Here is a 14,138-nt window from a genome sequence, read left to right on the forward strand (position 1 = left end):
GTGACCTGAGAGGTTAACACTTCTCACTCCCTATGCTTCTATACAAACAAACAGCCCATTATCAGCAGAGGAGTCAATGCTTTTAACACAAACAGCTGGTTAGAAAGGACAGGACGGGCCAAGTCACAACATGAGAGCAGCATGTGAACTCTGTGATGGCCACACAGAGGTTTCAGTGCTTTGGAAAGATGGAAAACTGGCACAGAAAACTGTTCCAAGGTACATACAGTGGCTTTTATCTTTTGAATGTTTTGTGGAGGTTGGGTATGACAGGGCAGACATGAGCCAAAGAAGTACGAAGAAATGACAGAGGCAGATACAGCTGGAAACAAACAATATTGACAGTAGAGCAGATGTAGGGGATGGAAGCACAGATTCCAGTGGGGGTAGGGGTCTCATGCAGTGCAACAAGAGGGCGGGGGAGATTGATGGCAAGAAAGCCAGAAATATACAGATGTTGGCATAAGAGCTCCAAATCTGCTAAATACTTCAAGATGACTAATGACTCTGACGAAGAACCTAAATTAATATCTCTTTCCCAGAAGGATGAAGATTAGGTTATAATATTATCAGATGCCATTTACAACAGGAACAAAGTACTCTTCCTTTAGCTGTTAAAACCTGTGGCACGTTTTTGTTTTTTCTCCTCTTTTCACGAGAGGACGAATGACCCCCAAGTAAAACAATAAAAGATCATATAAAACATAAACAATTAAAGTACAACAGGAGATTATTTCATAGAAGCCCTATTCCCTACAAAGTTTCAGAGTGGTCATCAGGTGTTACAATGAAAAAGCATACTAGGTGTAAAGCAAAAGGACTTTTTGTGCTGTTAGTACATTCCCATTCGAATATAATTGGAAGATTGCTCATTTATACTTTTCCGTCTTAACTGACGGACAAAGGCATTCACTCAGTCACAGGGCACGTAAACAAACCCTTCAGTCAACTCATCCATGCCGACTAGGTTTCTCAAACAATACTAGTCCCACTTGCCTGCATTTAGCCCGTACCCTTCTGAATCCTTCCTGTTCACAGACCTGTCCAAATGGCTATTAAATGTTGTAATTGTACCTGCAACTACCATTTCCTCTGGCAGCTCATTCCACACACTTGACACCCTCTGTGAAAGCAAGTTGGTCCTTAGGTCCCTTTTAAAACTTTCTCCTCTCACCTTAAACTTAAACCCTCTAGATTTGGGCTCCCCTACCCTGGAGAAAAGACCTTTGCTATTCAGCTTATCTATACTACTCGTGATTTTATAAACCTCTGTAAGGTCATCCATCAATGTCCTATGGTCCAGGGAAAACATCTCAGCCTATCCAGATGAGGGCCTATCTCCTTATAACTCAAACCCTCCATTCCCAGTAACATACTGGTAAATCTTTTCTGTACACCTTCCAAGTTAATGACATCCTTCCTATATCCTTGGCACCCTCAGGTGAGGGTGCTTAATTGGGCAACGGCCAATTACATCCAAATTAGACAAGAACTGGGGAATGTGGATTGGGAGCCGTTATTTGAGGGCATGTCTGAGATATGGGAGGCTTTTAAAGACCAGTTGATTAAAGTGCAGGACATGCATGTCCCTGCAAAACTGAAGGATAGGAATCACAGGATCGAGAAACCATGAATGACAAAGGAAATTGTCAACTTAGTCAAAAATAGAACGGAAACATATGATAGGTCTGGGCAGCTACAAGCTGCCAAAACACTTGATGAGTACAGAGATATCAGGAAGGAGCTTAAATGCAGAATTAGGAAGATGAAAAGGGGCCATGAAATGTCTTTAGCAAACAGGGTCAAAGGGAATTCCAAGGCTTTTTATGCATCTGAGACAAAAGGGGGTGGCAAGGGAAAGAGTAGGCTCCCTCAAGGACACAGGAGGGAAGTTAGCCAAAGTAAGTGGGCAAGATCCTTAATAAGTACTTTGTATTGGTATTCACCGAGTAGAAGGACATGACTGATGTTGAGAGCAGGGATAAGTGAGTGAATACTCTAGAGAACGTCAATATATTAAAGGAGAAAGATCTGGAAATCCTAAACTGCATTAAAGGTAGACAAATCCTCAGGGCCAGATGGGATCTAACCCAGATTAGTGCAAGAGGCAAGCTGGGGCATTAGCAAATATCTTCACATTCTCCTTGAACACAGGCGAGGTTCCAGAGGACTGGAAATTAAACAAGGGGACAACACTGGCTAAGAATGGAAGCAGGGATAATCCAGGAAATTACAGGCTGGCGAGCCTGACATTTGTGGTGGGTAAGCTCCTAGAGAAGACACCGAGGGGAAGGGTATAAAATGGGCTAGCTAGCAATAGGCAGCATTACTTTGTCCGGGGAAGGTCACGTCTCAACAGCTTGATCGAATTTTTTGAAGAGGTGACAAGGATAATTGACGAGGGAAGAGCTGTGGATGTAGTTTCTATCAACTTCAGTAAGGCATCTGATAAAGCCCCACACTTAACAACAGTACAAAAACTAAAGTGGCATGGAATTCAGGGGGGCTGGCTAGATGGCTTGGTTATAGAAGACAGAGAGTAGCAGTGCAAAGGTGTTTTTTCAGAACGGAGATCAGTAACTAGTGGTGTTCCACAAGAATCAGTCTTACGTCCTCTGTTGTTTGTAGTATATATAAATAATCTGGAGGAAAATGTGGATGATCTGATTAGTAAATTTGCAGATGACACGAAGATTGGTGGTGTTGCTACTGGGCCGATAATTGTGAAAAGGATACAACAGGAAAAAGATAGATTTGGTGACTTGGCACTAAAATAGCAGATGGATCTGGATGTGAGTTTGCTCGCTGAGCTGGAAGGTTAGTTTTCAGATGTTTCGTCACCATTCTAGGTAACATCATCAGTGAGCCTCCAACAAAGCGCTGGTGTTATGTCCTGCTTTCTATTTATCTGTTTAGGTTTCCTTGGGTTGGTGATGCCATTTCCTGCGTTGGTGATGTCATTTCCTGTTCTTTTTCTCAGAGGGTGGTAGATGGGCTCCAAATCAATGTGGTTGTTGATGGAGTTCCAGTTGGAATGCCATGCTTCTAGGAATTCTCGTGCGTGTCTCTGTTTGGCTTGTCCTCGGATGGATGTGTTGTCCCAATCAAAGTGGTGTCCTTCCTCATCTGTATGTAAGGATACGAGTGATAGTGGGTCATGTCGTTTTGTGGCTAGTTGATGTTCATGTATCCTGGTGGCTAGCTTTCTGCCTGTTTGTCCAATGTAGTGTTTGTCACAATCTTCTAAAAATCTTCTCAAAACTCGATAGCAGATGGAGTTTAATCCAGACAAATGCGAGGTGATGCATTTTGGAGGATCAAATTTAGGTGTAAATTATACTGTTAATGGCAGAATTCGTAGGAACATTAGCGTACAGATGGATCTGGGCTTTTAGGTCCACAGTTCCCAAAAAAAAGGCAGCACAGGTGGCCAAAGTGATGAAAAAGGTATATGGCAATGCAGTACACAAGTTGGCAAACCATGTTGCAACTATATAAAACCATTGTTAGGCCACATTTGGAGTGGTGTGCGCAGTTTTGGTCGCCACATTACCAGAAGGATGTCGGAGTTTGGAGAGAGTGCAGAGAAGGTTCACCAGGATGTTGCCCAGTCTCAGGGCCATTGGCTATGAGGAAAGCTTAAAGAAGTACAGCATAGGAACAGGCCCTTTGGCCGTCCAAGCCTGTGCTGATCATCATGCATCTAGATGGTTACATGAAAAGGAAATAGAAGGATTATGGACCGAATAAGGGCAAAAAGTTTGTTTTTTACCACAGTGGCAAGGGTCTTTTATGAGGTGAGCAGCCTTTCCATAGCAACAAGAAGTGTAAGTGGAGTTCATGGATGGGAGAGATAATGGGAACTGCAGATGCTGGAGAATCCAAGATAACGAAGTGTGGGGCTGGATGAACACAGCAGGCCAAGCAGCATCTCAGCAGCACAAAGACTGATGTTTTGGGCCTAAACCCTTCATCAGAGCTCCCTGTCATGTTTTGTTTTGTTGTGTTTCTGTGAAGTACCTTGAGACATTACTGTATAAATATTTTTGTTGCAGTTACCTTGTGAGAAGCTGGTAAATGAAACATTAGTCAAAGTGAATTAAATCCTATTTGTTTTTGGAGTTGAGATGCTGCTTGGCCTGCTGTGTTCATCCAGCCCCACATTTTGTTTTCACGGATGGGAGGTTGGCTTCCACGATGGTCTGAGCTGTACACACCACCTTCTGCAGTTTTATAAGGTCTTGGATAGAGCAGTTGCTGTATTAGGCCATTACGCACCCAGATTGTATGCTTTCTATGGTACATCTGTAAAAGTTGGTCAGACATGCCAAATTTCCCGAGTTGCCTGAGGAAAGAGAGGTGTGGTTATGTCTTCTTGACCATCACATCTACATGGGAAATCCAGGACAGGTTGTTGGTTATTGTCACTCCAAGGAACTTTGACGCTGCCAGCCTCCGCTTTGTTGAAGGAGATGGGGGCACGTTCTCCCCCTTTCTTTCTAAAGTCAACGATCAGTTCTTATGTTTTGTCAACACAGAGTGTTGTTATCACTGCACCAGAACACCAAGCCCTTTATCTTCTTTCAGTATTCTGACTCGTTGTTTGATAACCATCCTACTACAGTGATGTTGTCAACAAACTTGGAAATTGCATTCGTTCGGAATTTGGCAAGTGTGGAGGAGGTACGATTGTCTACCTTCTCTGACTGTTGTATGTGGGTCAGGAAGCCGGGTTGGATCCAGCTGCAGAGAGCGGAGGCAAGACCTAGGTCTTGGAGTTTTGAGATCAGTCTGGAGGGGACAGTGGTGTTAAAAGCAGAGATGTAGTCGATGAATAGGAATCTGATGTTGGTGTCCTTGTTGTCTGGAAGTTCGGGGGATGTGTGCAGGGCTAGACAAATGGCATCTGCTGTGAACCTGTTAACTTTGGAAAGCAAATTGCAGGGGATTGAGGCAGGATGGGAGGCTTGAGCTGATGTAGGCTATGACCATGGCCAGCCTCTTGAAGCACCTCATGATTGTCAGAGCAACTGAGTGATAGTCATTAAGGCACGTTGTATGTGTTTTCTTTGGTACTGAGATGATGGTGGACTTCTTCAAGCAGGGAGGGACTTCAGCATCTCCCTCCTACAATCCGCAGACATTAGCAAATACCTTCACCAGCTGGTCCACACAGGATTGAAGTGCACAGCTGGGGGCTCCAATCGGGCACATCTCTTTCCTTGGACTGACTCCCAGGAAGACCGATCCGACGTGTTCGGCAGTCACGGACAGAACTGGTGTCTCCGGAGCTGTCGGGGCAGGTGACGCTGCGCCACTGCCATTCTGCTCAAACCGAGCATAGAAAGCATTGAGTGGATCAGGGAGGGATGCATTTTCGTCCGCTATCTTGCTCTGCTTCATTTTGTATCCTGTTACGTTGCACAAGCCTTGCTACAAATGGCTAGAAAAGGAAACCTTAGTTTGAAGGGTCAGAGCTGCATAATGGTGTGCTGTGCCAACTAGCTACAGGCTATGGAGCTGTCCTACAGTTGTTGCTAGCTCCTTAAAGGCTTTCAATTGCAAAACACCCACATCTAGCATTAGCAAAGACTTGGTATTTCCACATTTATATAAATCATTAGGAAATTTCAACAAAACTGTCAAGAATGAAGCTCCCCAAAGGCCTTCTGTCAAACCTGAAACTCTTTTTGTACCTCCCTACCATGCTGTGTTGACAATGCCTTAAAACAATCTTCTTGTGTCACTCAACAGCTGTCCGACAGCAAAGAAAATCAACATCTTGTTCCTCTGGACTCGGTTCAAGCTAAAGTCTACAGAGAGAAATCTCAGTAACTGAGATTAATGTTACAGTCAGAGCAACCATCTGGCTCTTCAGCCAACAACGATTTTTTAGTGTAATCAGCATCAAATGCTCAACATCCACTGTGCAACATTTCTGGTCAGAGAACTCTTCAAGAAGGAAAAACAGAGACACAAGTTATCAGTCATCTCCCTGTCAAACCACTGTTTGAACCTAAGAATAGATAAAAGACCAACTGAAATTCAATAACAGACTTTTCTGATGAAGGGTCTAGGCCCGAAATGTCAGCTTTTGTGCTCCTAAGATGCTGCTTGGCCTGCTGTGTTCATCCAACTCCACACTTTGTTATTTTCAATAACAGACAGTATTCTTTATCCCCTATTCAGAAAAAGGAATTACTTCCTAGAACAGATTTTTCCAAAAATCAAACCGCAAAGTTGCCAGTCTTATATAAAGACATGATGTGGATGTGCAAGTGATGGACTGGGGTGGACAAGGTCAGAAATCACACAAAACCAGGTTATAGCCCAACAGGTTTCTTTGAAATCATATGCTTTTGGAACACTGCTCCTTTGTCAGGTAGAGTTCCCCCACTCCTCTTCCATCTGGTTTGTTGCAATAAAATGTAATCCATGAGTATAGCTGACCTCTTTCAATGTTTTCTCTACTTTTCAAATTTATTTACTCACATTTTAACTTTAATTCCACCTCAGCCTCTTCCTCTCCAAGCTACTTGCCTAGGATCCTATTCCTACTGCCAATCTTGATAAACCACCCCTCCCCACAAAAGCTTTAGCAAACCTCCTCACAAGGATTTTGGTTTTGTTCTATAGCCTGTTCAACTAGAAGTCCTAACTCCCCAGGAATGGTCTGAATGCTTCAAGAATGCAAAGGCCTCCACACTGCTGCATTATTTCTTCAGCTACAAATTCATCTCTCTATTCTTGTATTCCTAAACTCACGACTGCATAGTACCAGCAGTCATCTGGAGATTACTACATTAAAAGCCCCACAACATTTTACACAGCTACTTAAAATCTGCTCACTGGACCTCATTTCTCTGGTTTCCTCTGACACTGGCTCCAAGGTAGACCACCAAGATCTGACTAAAATTCTCCTTCAGAATGCATTATAGCTGTTCTGTGATGTTGTTGACCCTGGCAGGCATGAGGTAACATACCATCCTGGAATCATGTGTACAGGCACTGAAGAACCAGTCATTAATTGAATCCCCTACCACTATTCCAATTCCACACCACTTAAGCTTGTGATTTAATACTTGAACTACTAGTTTGATTACAATGAAGGTCAAATCAACAGTTCATAATGTTTTGCAGTTATGGGTTGGTGTAACACACCAAAATTTGAGGGGATTTATTGATCCTTCAGATTCAGCGAATGCAGGATAGAGGATAAGCAGAAGCTATAATGAACTTGGAAATGGTACAAAGACACGGATGAATCTTGGCTTTACCTCTCTGAATTCCTTCTGAAATGTGGGCAATAAGTGACAGAAAGGCCCAACTCTACTTGGTATGAGGAAGCTCCAAAACTCGTCAATGGCTGCACTGTAGAAACTTAATTGTAATCAAGCGGCTTGTGAAGTCACCTCAGGGAGCAATTAAGAGTCAACCAAGTTGATCTGAAACTGAGCATAAAAAGGTCCAGGTGCATTACCAAAGGACATTACAGAACTAGCTGAACTTTGAAACAAATAAACCACTGTGGTCACTTAAGGTGGTGCTGGCCTCCTCTTATTTCCAGAATTGAAATTCTCAAGCAGCTATGGTGGAATCTGAAATCAGGTTACTAGATCAGTCACTAGATCCCACCCATAAAACACACAACGCAATATTGCTGGTTGGTTGTCTCCAGTACATAGCCCGAGTTCTGTTGTTAGGCAGGATGTAGCTAGCACTGGACATACTCATCACATATTGATCCATTTAAAATCTGCAAACAGTATATAATTTATTACCAAAATAAGCTTTGGCTCTAACAGATGCTTTTGAGGAAAAAAAGAACAAATGCTTTAACTAAATATATTTGCTACACTGTTAACTCAGCGCCTCTCAAAATCCATCAAAATCTAAGACACTGAAATATGCTCATAACCTATGTGCTATTTCCAATTGAATTGTTTGACATTTTGAATACGTTATCTGATTTAATCATGCTTCTTGGTGCAGTGATCATTTTCAAAGAGAATATTTCAATGAAAATAAGCCAAACTGACTTTTGATCTGTCGCTTAGTGCCTGATACTGCATGTAAACATTTTTACCCTTCAATTTCTGAAGTACAAACACCTCAAGTTTTTTCTTTTGGTTATATCTCCCTAACAAAAAAGAAAGCTTAATTCTCTGTATCCTCATCACGACTTTCACACTAATTTTTAAAGAGTCTCCTCAAGGTTCCTGGCCATGTGGACGTTCCTAACCCAAGTCACCATACTTCACTCAGTCCAGAGAGAGAATAAGACTATAAGACCATAAGACATAGGAGTGGAAGGAAGGCCATTCGGCCCATCGGGTGCACCGCGCCATTTAATCATGGCTGATGGGCATTTCAACTCCACTTCCCCGCACTCTCCCCATAGCCCTTGATTCCTTGTGAGATTAAAAATTTATCAATCTCTGCCTTGAAGACATTTAATGTCCCGGCCTCCACTGCGCTCCGTGGCAATGAATTCCACAGGCCCACCACTCTCTGGCTGAAGAAATGTCTCCTCATCTCCGTTCTAAATTTACCCCCTCTAATTATGGGCGGCACGGTGGCTCAGTGGTTAGCACTGCAGCCTCACAGCGCCAGGGACCCGGGTTCGATTGCAGCCTCTGGCGACTGTCTGTGTGGAATTTGCACATCCTCCCCGTGTCTGCGTGGGTTTCCTCCAGGTGCTCTGGTTTCCTCCCACAGTCCAAAGATGTGCAGGCAAGGTGGGTCGGCCATGCTAAATTGCCCATAGTGTTCAGGGGGGTGTGGGTTATAGGGGAATGGGTCTGGGTGGAATGCTTCAAGGGGTGGTGTGGACTTATTGGGCCGAAGGGCCTGTTTCCACATTGCAGGGAATCTAATCTAATTCTAAGGCTGTGCCCACAGGTCCTAGTCTCCCCACCTAACGGAAACAACCTCCCAGCATCTACCCATTCTAAGCCATGCATTATCTTGTGTGTTTCTACTAGAGCTCCCCTCAACCTTCTAAAACTCTAATGAATACTATCCCAGGATCCTCAGCGTTCATCATATGTTAAACCTACCATTCCAGGGATCATCCGTGTGAATCTCCGCTGGGCATGCTCCAGTGCCAGTATGTCCTTCCTGAGGTGTGGAGCTCAAAAGTGGACACAGTATTCTAAATGGGGCCTAACTAGAGCTTTAATAAAGTCTCAGAAGCACATCGCTGCTTTTAAATTCCAACCCTCTTGAGATAAACGACAAAATTACATTTGCTTTCTTAATCACAGACTCAACCTGCAAGTTAACCTTTACAGAATCCTGGACTAGCACTCCCAGATGTCTTTGTACTTCTGCTTTACGAATTTTATCACCATTTAGAAAACAGTCCATGCCTGTATTCTTTTCGCCAAAGTGCAAGACCTCGCATTTGCTCACGTTGAATTTCATCAGCCATTTCATGGACCACTCTCCTAAACTGTCTAAATCTTTATGCAGCCTCTCCACCTCCTCAGTACTACCTGCCTGTCCACCTAACTTCGTAGCATCGGTAACCTTTGCCAGAATGCCCCCAGTCCCTTCATTCAGATCATTAATATATAAAGTGAACAGCTGAGACCCCAACACTGAACCCTGCAGGACACCACTTGTCACTGGTTGCCATTCTGAAAAAGAGCCTTTTATCCAAACTCTCTACCTTCTGTTGGACAGCCAATCCTTAATCCAAGCCAGTAGCTCACCTCAAACACCACGGGCCCTCACCTTACTCAGCAGCCTCCCATGAGGCACCTTATCAAAGGCCTTTTGGAAGTCTAGATAGATAACATCCACTGGGTTTCCTGGTCTAACCTACTTGTTACCTCTTCAAAGAATTCTAACGGTTTGTCAGGCACGACCTCCCCTTACTAAATCCATGTTGACTTGTTCTAATCTGATGCTGCACTTCCAAGAATTTAGAAATCTCATCCTTAACGATGGATTCTAGAATTTTACCAACAGCCGAGGTTAGGCTAATCGGTCTATAATTTTCCATCTTTTGTCTTGATCCTTTCTTAAACAAGGGTGTTACAATAGCAGTTTTCCAATCATCTGGGACTTTCCCATTCTCCAGTGACTTTTGAAAGATCACGACTAAAGCCTCTGCTATTTCCTCAGCCACCTCCCTCAGAACTCAAGGATGTAGCCCATGAGAGCCAGGAGATTTATCAATTTTTCGACCTTTTAGTTTTTCTGGCACTTTCTCTTTTGTAATGCCTACCATACTCAACTCTGCCTCCTGATTCCCCTTAATTGTTGGGATACTACTCATGTCTTCCACTGTGAAGACTGACGCAAAGTACTTATTAAGTTCTTCAGTTATTTCCTTATCTCCCATCACTAGCCTTCCAGCATCAATTTGGAGCAGCCCAATGTCTACTTTTGCCTCTCGTTTGTTCCTTATGAATATTCCAGATCTTGGAGCACAGTACAGAAAATGGCCCAGTGAGTCTGTACTGCCAAAAGTACACCACTACCCACACTAGGCCCACAGCCTTGAAAACTAAAAGATTACAATCAAGAATGCTATCATGGCTGGTTTCAAGCCTGACTTCATGAAATATCCATGAGAAATCACCGAATAGGGATCAGAGCAGTGGCTCAATGATCTTGCATGCTCCCTTTCTTTTCTTTAAACCCTCACTCCCCAAATCGCCCAGGTCAAATGCAGCACGTGTACCTGTTTCTTGATTAGTAAAGGGATCAAGGGATTCGGAGAGAAGGCAGGAGAATGAGGTTGAGAAACATATTAGCCCTGATATGTTGTGAACAGGGTCATTGGACCTGAAATGTTAAGTCTGATTTCTCTCCACAGATGCTGAAAGACCTGCTGAGATTTTCCAGCAGCTTCTGTTTTTGTGTCAGGTTTCAAGCATCTGCTGTTCTTTGTTTAGAAGCTTGTGCAGTGTGGAAGTCAGAAGGCTAGTCTGGAGAACATTAGAATATTCAATCCACAGGTAACAAAAACAATGAAAAGACTAAGTATTATATTTATAGATTATGATGTAGGTTATAGAAAAACTGCGCTCTTGAGCTTTTTTGTTCCACTTCTACCCCACTTGATCTCTTAGGCCCTCGCTATGTTGATCAACCCTACAAATACACTCTTTCCGAAGAAAAAGTCTAATATTTCCAATATTAGTTTATAGTAACACTGTAATCAATGGTGCTGGTATTTTTCAAGTAAAACATGGCACATTGCGTAGAATCTTGAGCTACAGCACAGGAACAGATCATTCGGCTCAGGTGACCTATGCCATTGTTTGTGTTACAAGTAAACCTCCTTCTGCTTACTTCATCTTAACCCCATTAGCAGAACACTATATTGTTTTCTTCCTCACGTGGATATCTAACCTTCCCTAAAATGTCACTATAAAATTTACTTTAAGGAAAGATGTTCAGCAATTTGATTAATTTCTGGATGTGAGATTGCTCGCTGAACTGGAAGGTTCGTTTTCAGACGTTTCGTCACCATTCTAGGTAACATCATCAGTGAGCCTCCGACGAAGCGCTGGTGTTATGCCCCGCTTTCTATTTATCTGGTTAGGTTTCCTTGGGTTGGTGATGTCATTTCCTGCATTGGTGATGTCATTTCATGTTTTTTTTCCTCAGGGGATGGTAGATTGGCTCCAAATCAATGTGTTTGTTGATGGAGTTCAGGTTGGAATGCCATGCCTCTAGGAATTCTCGTGCGTGAATTCTCATCCTAGAGGCATGGCATTCCAACCGGAACTCCATCAACAAACACATTGATTTGGAGCCAATCTACCATCCCCTGAGAAAAAGAACAGGAAATGACACCACCAATGAAGAAAATTACATCACCAACCCAAGAAAACCTAACCAGGTATACAGAAAGCAGGATATAACACCAGCGCTTCGTCGGAGGCTCACTGACGATGTTACCTAGAATGGTGACGAAACGTCTGAAAATGAACCTTCCAGCTCAGCGAGCAATCTCACATCCAGAACCTCAACCTGAGCTACAAATCTTCTCAAAACTCGCTTGATTAATTTCGATTAGCTTTTACACCAACATCAAGATATTAAATAACAACATATCAAGGATTTTAATTTTACAGAGTTAGAAGAAAACCTACAGGCTCATTCAAATGAAAATAATATTTATCAATGGGATTTTAAAGCTCTACTGCACACAGAGTCTTCCAGCTTCCTTGAATCTTAGCTTCCACAAACTCTAGGACAGTGCAACATTACAACAGAGGCTAGAACAGCAGAGCACCAGCCAGTTTTAAATCTGAATTGGCGCAGTTCTCTAAAAGCAATGCAATCCTTCCTCAATTCCCACAGCACAGAAGCAGTACAATTTCAAAACTTCTGTGCTCAAGCAGCTTACTGTATGCACAGTCAAATGGCAAGGAATGAGATTTTGTAATGGCAAGATAAATCACATGCGCCCAGACTCTAGGTAAAATCACTAGGGAGGAGAACAACAGAAGGGGATCTGTAGAATAAAACTTTAAAATAATGGAGACAGAAATGATTTATACACACAGGGGAGAAGGACATTAGAAGAATCTCCCCTTCCTCAAGCCATTATCAACAACTGAACATGCCACAAAACAAGACACAAAGCACATAGTGCCCAGTGCAGATCTGATTAAACATTAATGACGCATTTTAAAAAATACATGAAGTCCTCTGGTGAGCATTTTAAGAATGTAGGGCACAAAGGGATTCTGTATCATCTAATAAAAGAAAGTGACACCAAGCATGCAGAGATTTTGTGAATCTTTATTCCAAATTTATATTAAAATTCGTGTTCATCTACAATGAGAAAGAAAATGAACCCAGATCACCTTGTGAAAATGTGACCTCAATGACTTATGCATGTTCAAATGAATATGTATGCGCAAGGACACCTGGTTCAGGATACTCCAGGAATGTGCTGAGAAACAGAAAAGAGGGTCGTAGACTTGAAATTTAATTCTAGTTTATTCTTTAACTACCTAGGGAAAACTGCTCCATCAATACATTCAGCTAATTGATCAGTAATAATTATTAACAACTTGAACATGTGTAATTGAAATTCCTGCGCACAAAACATTTCACGTTGCAAACACTAAACAAAAACGTTAGGCACAGGGTTATATAGCATAGAAATAGACTCTTCAGTCTGCCATGTCTAAGCCAAGAAACAAAAAAAATCAAGCTACGCTCATCCCACTTACCTGTACTTGGTCCATAGCCTAATAGACCGTAGCATTTTAAGCTCTCAGCAGATGCTTCTCAAATGTTGCATGACTACCTACCTACCACCACCACCTCTCAGACAGCATGTCCCATAGTTCTACTACACTCTAGGTGAAAGATATTTTTCTCAGGTATCCTCTAAACCGCTTACTTTGCACCTTAATCTTGTGCCCTCTGGTCTTTTGTCTGCCACAGGGAAAAGATTGTCATGATCTACTTTGTCTATGCCTCTCACAACTTTGTATACCTTAATCAGATCCTCCCCTCAGCCCCAACTAGTCTAAGGAAAACAGTCTATCCAGTTTCTCCTCATTCTTGGTCTTTTCATCTCAAGCAATCTCTTCTCTGCACCTCTCTAATTTCAACCACATCTTTCCAATATTATGGTGGCCATAATTGCACAAAGTATTTACGTAGCCAACCAATGTTTGCAAAGGCAACCCTCTTTGCAAAGGTGTAACAACATTTCCTTGTTCCTATATTCTATGCCCTGTCTAATGAAGAAAAGCATCCCGTATGCGTTCTTCACCACCTTGGCTATCTGTACTGACACCTTCAGGGATCTATGAACTTGTACACCAAGGTCCCTTTATTCATCAGTATTACCTAGGGACTTACTATTCATTTTGTGTATGCCCTTCTCTTTTGACCTACTCATCACCTTTCACTTATCAGGATTAAATTTCATCTGCCATTGCTCTGCCAATTTACCAGCTGATCAATAATCAGACTATGCCTTGAGAGCATCCTCCTCACTATTAACACCAATTTTCATCTCATCGGCAAACTTACTGATAACACATTCTATATTCACATCCAGGTCATTAATGTACATAACAAATAGCAAAAGGTCTGAGCATCAATCCTTGTGGTACACCTAGGTCACAGGCTTCCAATCACAAAAACAACCC

At 42.5% G+C, this 14,138-nt stretch overlaps 1 protein-coding gene across 1 annotated transcript in view; it reads right to left on the reverse strand.

The window, feature by feature from the left end:
- Window positions 1-14,138, reverse strand: part of suclg1 (succinate-CoA ligase GDP/ADP-forming subunit alph) — an 85,560-nt gene that overhangs the window by 13,589 nt on the left and 57,833 nt on the right. The window lies entirely within an intron of this gene.

The sequence above is a fragment of the Stegostoma tigrinum genome, chromosome 1 (genome assembly GCF_030684315.1).
Source record: "Stegostoma tigrinum isolate sSteTig4 chromosome 1, sSteTig4.hap1, whole genome shotgun sequence".
NCBI classification, from domain to species: Eukaryota; Metazoa; Chordata; class Chondrichthyes; order Orectolobiformes; family Stegostomatidae; genus Stegostoma; species Stegostoma tigrinum.